Genomic DNA, 9,657 nt, shown 5'->3' with positions numbered 1-9,657 from the left:
AGGAGCTCCATCCAAAGCTGGCGCATTGCTGCTTCATCGCGTGGGAAAAGGGGATTCACAAGTGGGCTTATGCAGCCGGGCTTTGCCCCCCCAGCCAGTAGGAACACAATATGGAATAGGGCCAAACACCTTTAACCTGCCACCTGCTCCAGGTTTCACTGCCCAGGGATTCCCCCCCAGTCTCTGCCCAATCATCTGGCTCTACAAATAGCAATCCCCCAGCCGCCCCTCACTTCTCCTGCTGGAGCTGGGTGCTGGTCCCTATCACTCACCCTTGCCTAGGGAGCACCCAGGGACAAGCCACTGAGGACGAGACCAGTACCCACAACACTGAACAAAGGGGAAGTGGAATTTCTGGGGCTGATCCTGCCCCTAGAGAAAGCAAACACATGGAAGAAAAATGCCCAGAAAGAAAAAAAGAATGGAAGGTCCTATTCACATCCACTGGGAGAGGAAGGTTAAATAAAGTAAACAAAAAAGGTCACCAAACTAATTTCATACTGAAACCAATGAATTTAGATTAGAGGCCCAAAGGGGAAAGGTTAGGATGTTATCAGTGACATAATTTCTCTTCCCTTTTGTTAAAATGATTGGATATTAAACCCCTCCAACACAATGAGACACACTTTCTGCAGGGTGGAGGGAAGCATTCAAAAATCTTACATTTCTTTGATTATTTTTTACATATATTATCCTCCTAAACTACAGACATTACACCATGAAAGCACAAAAACACATACATGTAGACTCAAACATATATTCACACATATGGTTTCAGACACAGACCAACTTCTGCTAACAGCCTGATTCAAGACAGATTTTTATTAGAATTAATTTCTGCACATTTGCAGATGCTAAATTAGTTGCAATAAATAACAACAATAAGGCTGAAATCTGTCAACATCTTGACAAATATTCAGAGAGCTATTTAGTATCCACTTATAATATTCATTGCTCCTAAAAGAGAAAATGATCATACAGTAACCAAACCCTAAGTAAGAGCTAAAGATATTCACCTCATGAAGCCATTTCTCAACTAGCCCCTTGGCACTTGCTGGAATTATTCGCAGCACGAGCTGTACTTTTTCATTTTCTGCTGACTCCATGTGGGTAATTTCTCTCTTGTGATTAAAAGTGAGCTTGTCAATTCCTTCAAAGCATTTCCTTAGGTTGGAGGTGGAGTGGATCCTTTGTCTCAAAAAGGATACCTAATAGATCATTGCTGCATCTAGGGAAAAAAACCTGAAAAATGATAAAAAATGAACTTTAGAGGTATTTATATAAACATATTTTACACCAACACCAAACTGCAGACAGATGAAATGGATTGTTTACCTTGAAAAGAATAGTCTTTTCTTCACCAGATAATAATTCAAGGCCTTCCTGAATGTCATCCAAAAGCGATTCTGCCTCCTTCAACTTATCCAGCATCTGGGGCTGCGAGATAACCCTTGTGGCATTGGTCTCCTTCACTGACTCCCTCGTTATTAGCCTCCTGGTGGGTGAGATAGAATACAGTGAATGTAATAACCATACTTCACACAACAGGCTCTCTCTCTCTTTTAAACTGAAAATCCCCTTATTACAAAACAAGGGGTGTTCTTTTTCTTCTACCTTTAAGTAGGACTGCCACATTCATTGCTTTTTACAAAAACGCAGCTGCTTTTTAAGCTACAGATAAATAGAATCTGCTAGGCAGTAATTCTGCTCAGTCTGAATGTATTATTTTCTAAGTCACTTTGGTGAGGCACTTTTTATTATGAACTGGAATGAACAGGGAAAGTCCTTTTCCTGACTAATTATGACTATGCTTTATTCTATACTATTAACTTACAATGCCAGATTGGTCAGCTTTTTTTTTCCCTTCCTTCAACTATTTCAACAAATTACCATGCTTTTTCTGGGAAATTAGAGAGTTAATTATTAAGACTTTATGAACTAATAATGAAAATATAAATAACACTGAATAACAGTGCATCAATAGCATTCGATCCCTTTGATATGCACTATGCAATCTCCTATTTTAACATCACTGATGCATAGACAGGAGCTACTTTGATACGATCTACAGCATTTTCTTCTCAGAAAGATTTGTTCAACTAGGTATTTTCTAACTGAGGAAAAAGCAAAGCTGAAACACCATTTTTCATATGCCTACCCCCTAGCATGCTATTACTGTATTCCCTATTTATGAAAATCAAGAAAGACAGAATAGAAAGGAAAGCTATAAAGACATTAAACCAGGAAAACATTAGGACATCTGTTGTTTCCCACTACAAGACATAATATTATATGTTTGATTTGAGAGACACTTGTGGTTTGTTTGTTTGTTTTGAATTAGCTACTTTAATGAATGGATTAGTTTGCAAAAAAGATTTCAATATTCCCCAGTAATAAGAAAAACTAGAATAACATTCTGAGGTGTTGAGGCCTTCAGTAATCCATAATTCCTGACTTGGACCAGGTAAGTAAAACATAAAGTAAAACATAGCTACATTTCAAGTGGAAAACAACACCTTTAGCTTCATGGTTGTACACATAGACACACCAAGAAATGAAATATAAGCATTTGAGTATGACAACATAGATCCATTTATGTAATATATACTGTGCTGAATGGAATTCAAATAAACAAATAAGAAAAATATTTCTTCCTTAAAATTAATTTTCAATACTTTTGAATTGAAAACCATCAGTATGGTAGAAAAACCTGTCATCAGAACTGCTTCTACCCAGTATTCAGTTTTGCAAATTAGAATGAATTCTGGAAATAAGAAAGTGTTCAGTGAAAGAAAATTCACATTGCCACCACCTTAATATCCCACTTGCGTTTAAAAGTATCCCATTCCTATCTGTTTCTGCCTGAAATATTATGGGGGATATTTATTGTATATTTTTGAAACACCTACTGTAAAAAAAAAACATATATAGATATAACAACAGTGACACCACTTTGAGAAACTACAACTTCCTTATTCCATGAGGTATTTCTCTGCTACATGGTAAACTATGGACCCTTTTGGGTTGCTTGTCACAATATCCATTGACCAACCTGAATACTGGAGTATCAGGAGAAGCTAATTCATGTAGACTGCAAAACAGTTGGTTCTACTAAAAAATAACATGTATCAGTGGAGCTTCCAAGATGTGAAAGTAAATGAACACATCCACACAAACATTTATTTAACTTTATTTTAGTACTAAGCTGAGTGTTCATGTACACTCTAATATGTCCCTCCATATTAGCTCTGAAACAAGGACATGATCTAGCATATTGCAAATTTAGGTATGTTATCTTTTGCACTAAACTAATAAAAGAATTTTGAAATGCTTATTTTTGCTTGATTAAAAATATAACTGGATCTGTCAATTTAGCAACGTTTCTTTTCAGGAAGTGACAGTAAGGACCCTAAAAAAAATACCTGTGAATGTGAGAAGCCTTACCAATGTGGGGTACTGTTTTTCTAAATTAATTTCAGAATTAAAGATATCCTCAGTAATTTTGTTGAGAATGCCATTCTTTTAGGCATGAAAAGCCTTCAGATTACTGATTATCCCACTTTCAACAAGGCTAGTATCAATGGAGCACAATATATTTTGATTAAAAATGAACCTATTTAATTTTAGCTGAATCAATTAAACACAGTGAAATATTCAGATTCCATCCTGTGCTCATCCTCTGCTGAGCATTCCCTGAGAGCTTTTCACAATAGCCAGGGTAATGGTACAGAGTGATTGAGTGACTTGGCAAACATTACAGACCTAGTAGAGGCCCATTTACATACAGGGGCAAGATCTAGAAATTCTCAATTTTGTACTTTACCCATCTGACCATGTTTCCCTTCACTTCAGAAGAGAGAATCAAAATGAAGTAGAATTCAGAAAAAAAAACAACCAACCAAACAAACAAAAACACAAAACACCAAATCTCCTATCTTTACCAACCATTTTGTAGCTACTCCTTTCCCTTGCAATTCTATCAAGATAGCTAATACGGAAGACATATGATTTCCAATGTATTATTTGCATGAGTAAAAGCAAGTGTTTTACAGGTGCTTCATGCATCTTGAACGTTCTGCAGATCATTCATTAGCAGATCACATCTAAACACTGACTCCATATTTCAGGGAAGAGACAGCAGTAAAGCCCAGTTTTTTTATAAATTTAAAAATAATTTAAGAAATATTTTGCTAAAAATGTTCTTTACCTGTTTCTAATTTTACAGAAATGGTTATTTGTCTTTGTCACTTGCATACTAACTTACTGAGAGGCTGTGTCTCTATTGTTTCTGAGCTCATATCATAAAAACTAATTAGAAATCAATTTAAGACTATGAACTTTAACCTTTACTTTCCCCTTATTATTCTAAAGTGGCACAGCTAAGTTGGAAAAGTTTTAAATAATGGAAGTCAGTGAAGCCTAAATCACACACAATGGTGAAAGCTGAGATGTGAGATGGAGATGAAATCTAAAAGCTAATTAAATTCAACAAGAGCCTCTCCAAGGCAACATACCAGCTTAGCCTCCCATGCTAACATTTTGTTTTGAAGGGTGCAGTAAATGGAGGGCCTTTCATGGCTGCAGTTTTCACAATATGATCCACCAGCTAAACCTGAGAGGGGAGAGAAAAAAAAGATTAGATGCATGGATTACTGTACTGAATAGATGCCAAGGCCAAGATAAAAAGAATAGATAAGTTAGGGCTTCTGAGGAGCTAAATTTGAAGCCAACCGGCAAAACGGATTGAACTTTATTACCTCTAGTCACTGAGAAATTCCCTAGACAGTTGGATGTAATTTGAAAAGGTCAGAAAAAAAATTTCCTTCACAGTATTATTGCTTCATGCTTTAAGGGTGTACTATTGTGAGATGCCAGCTCTAATAATTTTTATTGACTTGCTCTAGAGAGACAGACAGATGCACAGGGAGTCATGACAGACAGATAAGACATATCCTACCTTTGTTTCCAGTTTTAAAACATATCACACAGTATTAGGTATGTTTTAATGTTAATAATTTCTTTTTATCCTTTGCCATATCTGAGAAGAATTTCCTTGTTTCTCTAAGACAGCACAGAAAGGGGGAGGGAGGGAAACACTGGAAACTTGCTACAAATGTTGATATTTGATCTGAGAACTCATTGAATTCTTTGTGAATCTGAAATACATAACTGAAATTCAGTAAATGTAATAGGATTTTCTAGACATTTTTAGGTATGCTCAGTTGAATTTTTTTTCACCTAAAGGGGAGCAGATCTCACTGAATAGATTATAGGAATGACCTTCAGCATACTGACAGTACAAGCTTTATTACCAGTGTGGCTGTCTTGGGGAAAAAAAAAGCCAATATACAAAAAACCTCATGAAGAAACAGAAAACAAACCCACCCCAATTAAAGTAATTCAATTCTTTGACTTAGCATTCACAGATGCTTGTAATCAAATACGAACATTTGCTAACATTACACTTACAGTCAATTTTTTGTCATGCAATTAAAATCAAAAGAGATTTAAGAACACAAAGGAAGAATTATCCAGCCCAAGCCCTGGAAAATTTTAATTAACATTAGATTTTCTTTTGCTCAGAAGATATTTTTCCTTCCATTCATAAGAAAAGCATATGTATTCCATGTATCCTGACCCTGAATGCAGAGCAGAAGCAATTAATGGCCATTAAAATACAGCTCTGTGAGTTCCTCTACTGTATTATTTAAGAAATATTTGAGGGTTTTATGACCCCTCCTGCAAGCTGACTAAACCTGTTTCCACTTGGATAAGAAAGCCATTTCCATATGGTCATGTTCCCTCCCATCAAGTCCTGTACATCATAGGGTAACATGAAATTGCAGCAGAAGACTTGCATATATGTGTATATATATATAATCTTCCAGACCTTTATGCCTCTGAAAGCAAGTCAGAAACAAACTGTCTTTCCCCAAAGGAGCAACAGAGAAATTAAGTTCTGTTGCCCTTCTGATTTTAGCTCAAAGTGATATTCATGTACCCTATCGATATTTTTGCCAAAAAGCCCATTATTCATAATGAAAAAATATTTGTTCAAGACACAAATTTAATGTCCTAACTCAATTTTCCAAAAATATTCCCCCATCAACATATTTTGATGCCATTTGCAACAAATTAACATAATGCCATGTCATTCCATGTTTACAAGACACTCACTACCTTTATTGGTATTCCTTTTTTTCCCCATCTCCTCAAGGGCAGCACACATAACAGACAACTAACTTCAATTCATCGTACAACATATGGAAGGGGTAGATCTTTAAAATGTTCCATATGACATCCCTCTCGCTCTAAGACAAAAAATATGTAGAGAAGCTGATCCTATTTAACCCTTACACACAGGTACAGCACTCTCCACCTTTTTATAATAATTTTATGATACTATTTGCCTCCCGTGTGACTATTAGCCATGCTGATGGTAAAATTGCACAAAATTCAAAATATTGCTAGCTTGCAATGTAGCAATAGGTTTAATTAACCACTAAAATAGTTTGCTCAGAAAGGTGAGAAATGTTTGGTTACTTCTAATCAGGATTTCATTTTAAACAATATTCTCACAGTTTAACAAGTTGTTTGGTTAAGTGCAAGAATCACACTTCTTTCCTTTCCAGCCTCTAAGACTCAAGTGTTGTGATCCAAGTGGAACACCAGTTGGTGTAACAGGATCCCACCAGTTTTTCTGTGTGTGAACAGGAGACTCTGGCATTTATATATATTAAATTTGAAAATTAAGACCTTGCAATTCTGTGTCCTAACAATGAAAACTGTAGGTGCCTTTGTCTTGTGAACACTAGATTACTGAAACCCATCCAGAATGTGATTTTAACCAATTGAAAAAACATGAATCCACACAATATTTTTTTTCTGTTGGAAGCACATAGCCATGAGAACTACAAGACAGGTATTCCCTGTAAGGTCTTTCACTTGAATGAATTCTTCATTTCCGATACAAAGCTCCTTCTCCCCAAACAGCTGATAACAAAGGAAAAAACCATTTGTCTGTCCTGACCAACAGCCAGAGCCCTCACAGGTCTGGAGGGAGGGCTTCATTCTCATATTTTTTTTTTTACCAAGATTAGATATCACCCATGTAGTCCAGTTTTTTTCTGACCAGTTGACATGCCTAAACTGTATCCCTCTTCTTAAGAGGAAAAAGTCCCATCAAACAAAAAAATACAGAGAAACTAGAAAAACAAAAAGCTGGCTTCAGAGCATGCCCCAGACACTGCTAATTTTAGATGAGCTCCAGCATAACTTCAACCTGCAGCAGGCCATGTTGCTCACACACATAGCTCATGCAAAAGAATTAGGTAACTATTTTACAGATGAGGAAGAAATGCTTGAGAGATGGATATAATTACTAATTTTAACTCCAGAAAGCAGTGTTAAGTGGTAGCTACCAGTTTTACTACTTTCAAGTACTCCAACAGGCCTTCTTTCTGAATGGACTAGCTACTGGAAAAGGCTGGGGAGCTTGTTTGTGTGCTTTTGGTTTTGCATTTCTTGTTACACTCAATATAAAAAGTTTCTCAATGAAGACATAGGAGAGATTTCAGCATCTTACATCATACTGGGGCAGCCAAACTTGTTTTGTATCCCTCAGAATAGGTCCCAAATATTGATGGCCTTAAAGGTCTTTTCCAACTTAATGACTCTATGAGTCCTTGTCAGTTCATCACTTAGCAAACATTTGCTTTCTCTTAAAAGCCAGTCTATGATGTATGTAATTTGAACCTGTAATTTTTCGCTATTTAGAAGAAATAAAGCACTCTCAAAAAAGGCTGCAATACCCTTACTAGATATAATGTTTATGTCTTGAATGGCAACTCATTCTTAAAATAAATCAGACCTTCAAGATATAGGGAAAAAAAACCCACTTTTGTATTTACTATGTATAATAGTATATTTTAGCAAATTCTCTCATGTGAGCACTGATTCAGCTCTAATATAATTAGACTTAACATGCAAAAAATTATGTTTGAGAGCAATGAAATGCAATTAAAATACCATATGTACTGCAGCAGAGATAACATTTTATGTTTAGTGGGAAGAAAGAGAAAATCATTTCTTCTTATTAAAGTTATAATGAAGCAATCTCAAAAATATACACAGGTACATGAGGAATTTTTAACTGATTTTTCCTTTCAGCATTTCAGCTAGCAATTCAGTGTTGGTTGATCATAATAATGAAAATCTAAACATCTGATAAACAACAGTTGCTATCACTTGAATTCTCCTGTATTTCTAAGAAATAAGGTGACTGTCTCAATCAGCAGTTGTTTTAAAAGGATTCTCTGATACACAGTTCTTAATGATTTGGGCATTGCACATTGAACTTCAAGCCCTTCACCATTTTTCTACAGTAAACTTAAATCAACTGTCAGAAAGCATCTTTATTCAGCATATTGTTGAATCCTGTCCAAGTTTTACTCACTTTAATAAACTTGAATGTCAATTTTTTTACATTTTTAACTTGGTATTAGAACTGGTTTTGGAACCCAGAACATATAGGTGACTAAAGTGTTTGGCTGTCCTACAAAAGTATAATGGAGGTACAGCCAAGGTTCTTCTCATGCTGTTTTTCATATCATAAAGCAAACTAGAATTTATATAATGCTATACAGGCACCACAGGTTTCTTTTTCAAATTCTGTGTTCCTAAGAGATGCATGTTTTTTTTTTAGGCCTCACATTTCACTTTGAGTGAAGCTGACCCCCTGTGGGTTCTACTCCAAAAATTAAACTCTGAAATCATTTAAACCTATTAGCTGTGGTAAGAAAAACTCTTTTTAAGGGCAGGCTTTAACATCTACCATTAATTTAGATATTCAATACTTTCTTTAAAAGAGTTTTGGAGGACTCTTTTTGGCTTTCTGTCCTGACACAGCACTGACCCATCTTCAGCTACACTAAAGCTAGAAAGCAGTAACATGCACTTACTTTTTGCTGAATTTCCTTGTTTGTCAAGTGAAATTAAAATTTCAATTACATAATACATACATATAAATATGTATACATCTATAAATACATAATATATTACAGATAAAGCCATTGATGAACTGTCAGGACCATCAAGAAGTCATTTTACTTTGTACTGTACAAGCTAGAATGGATGCACCTGTTGCCCTGAAAAGTCTTCACTGAGATAAAAAATAGTGTTTTCTTTATATTGTAGCTGTCCACTGCAGCCTTATAACATTTCAGTATTTGATCACTGACAGCATATTTGTCTTTGACAAACAAGACCAAGAGTTAAAATGGTACCATTCCTATTTATGCCTCCATTCTATGTCATGCTATTTATAAGAATGGGGATTTTTTCCTCTACTTGTATCAAAACAGTACCTGGAGTCCCTAGCTCCTTCCAGCACAGACCACAACCCAACAAATTCTCTACTTTCTTCCTCAGAGACCTTCTAGCTAAAGTTGGAAAGGAAACACAGTGACTTGCCTAAATCTTTCTTTTATCTCTGCTTCACACATGCATGGACTTAGTGTTGTTTTTTTCTAAAAAAAATAAAGAAATCTTATAAAGAAATACATGGAACAAGTAAAGAATCAAAGTTCATGCTATAATGAGGAAATGGGGGAAGAGTTAATAATGTGCATAACATTTTAGAGCACACTAGCATTGTTG

General features: G+C 35.6%; 1 long non-coding RNA gene across 1 annotated transcript; it reads right to left on the bottom strand.

The window, feature by feature from the left end:
- Nucleotides 1-1,018: 1,018 nt before the first annotated feature.
- Nucleotides 1,019-4,617, bottom strand: LOC110469382 (uncharacterized). Its single transcript, XR_002465232.3, has 3 exons — nt 4,515-4,617; nt 1,336-1,495; nt 1,019-1,242 (listed from the first exon to the last, which is right to left on the bottom strand). It is a non-coding gene; the product is annotated as an uncharacterized LOC110469382 (long non-coding RNA).
- Nucleotides 4,618-9,657: the final 5,040 nt, after the last annotated feature.

The sequence above is a fragment of the Lonchura striata genome, chromosome 5 (genome assembly GCF_046129695.1).
Source record: "Lonchura striata isolate bLonStr1 chromosome 5, bLonStr1.mat, whole genome shotgun sequence".
NCBI classification, from domain to species: Eukaryota; Metazoa; Chordata; class Aves; order Passeriformes; family Estrildidae; genus Lonchura; species Lonchura striata.
Note: the sequence above shows the minus strand (reverse complement) of the source record. Positions and strands in the feature narration are given on the sequence as shown.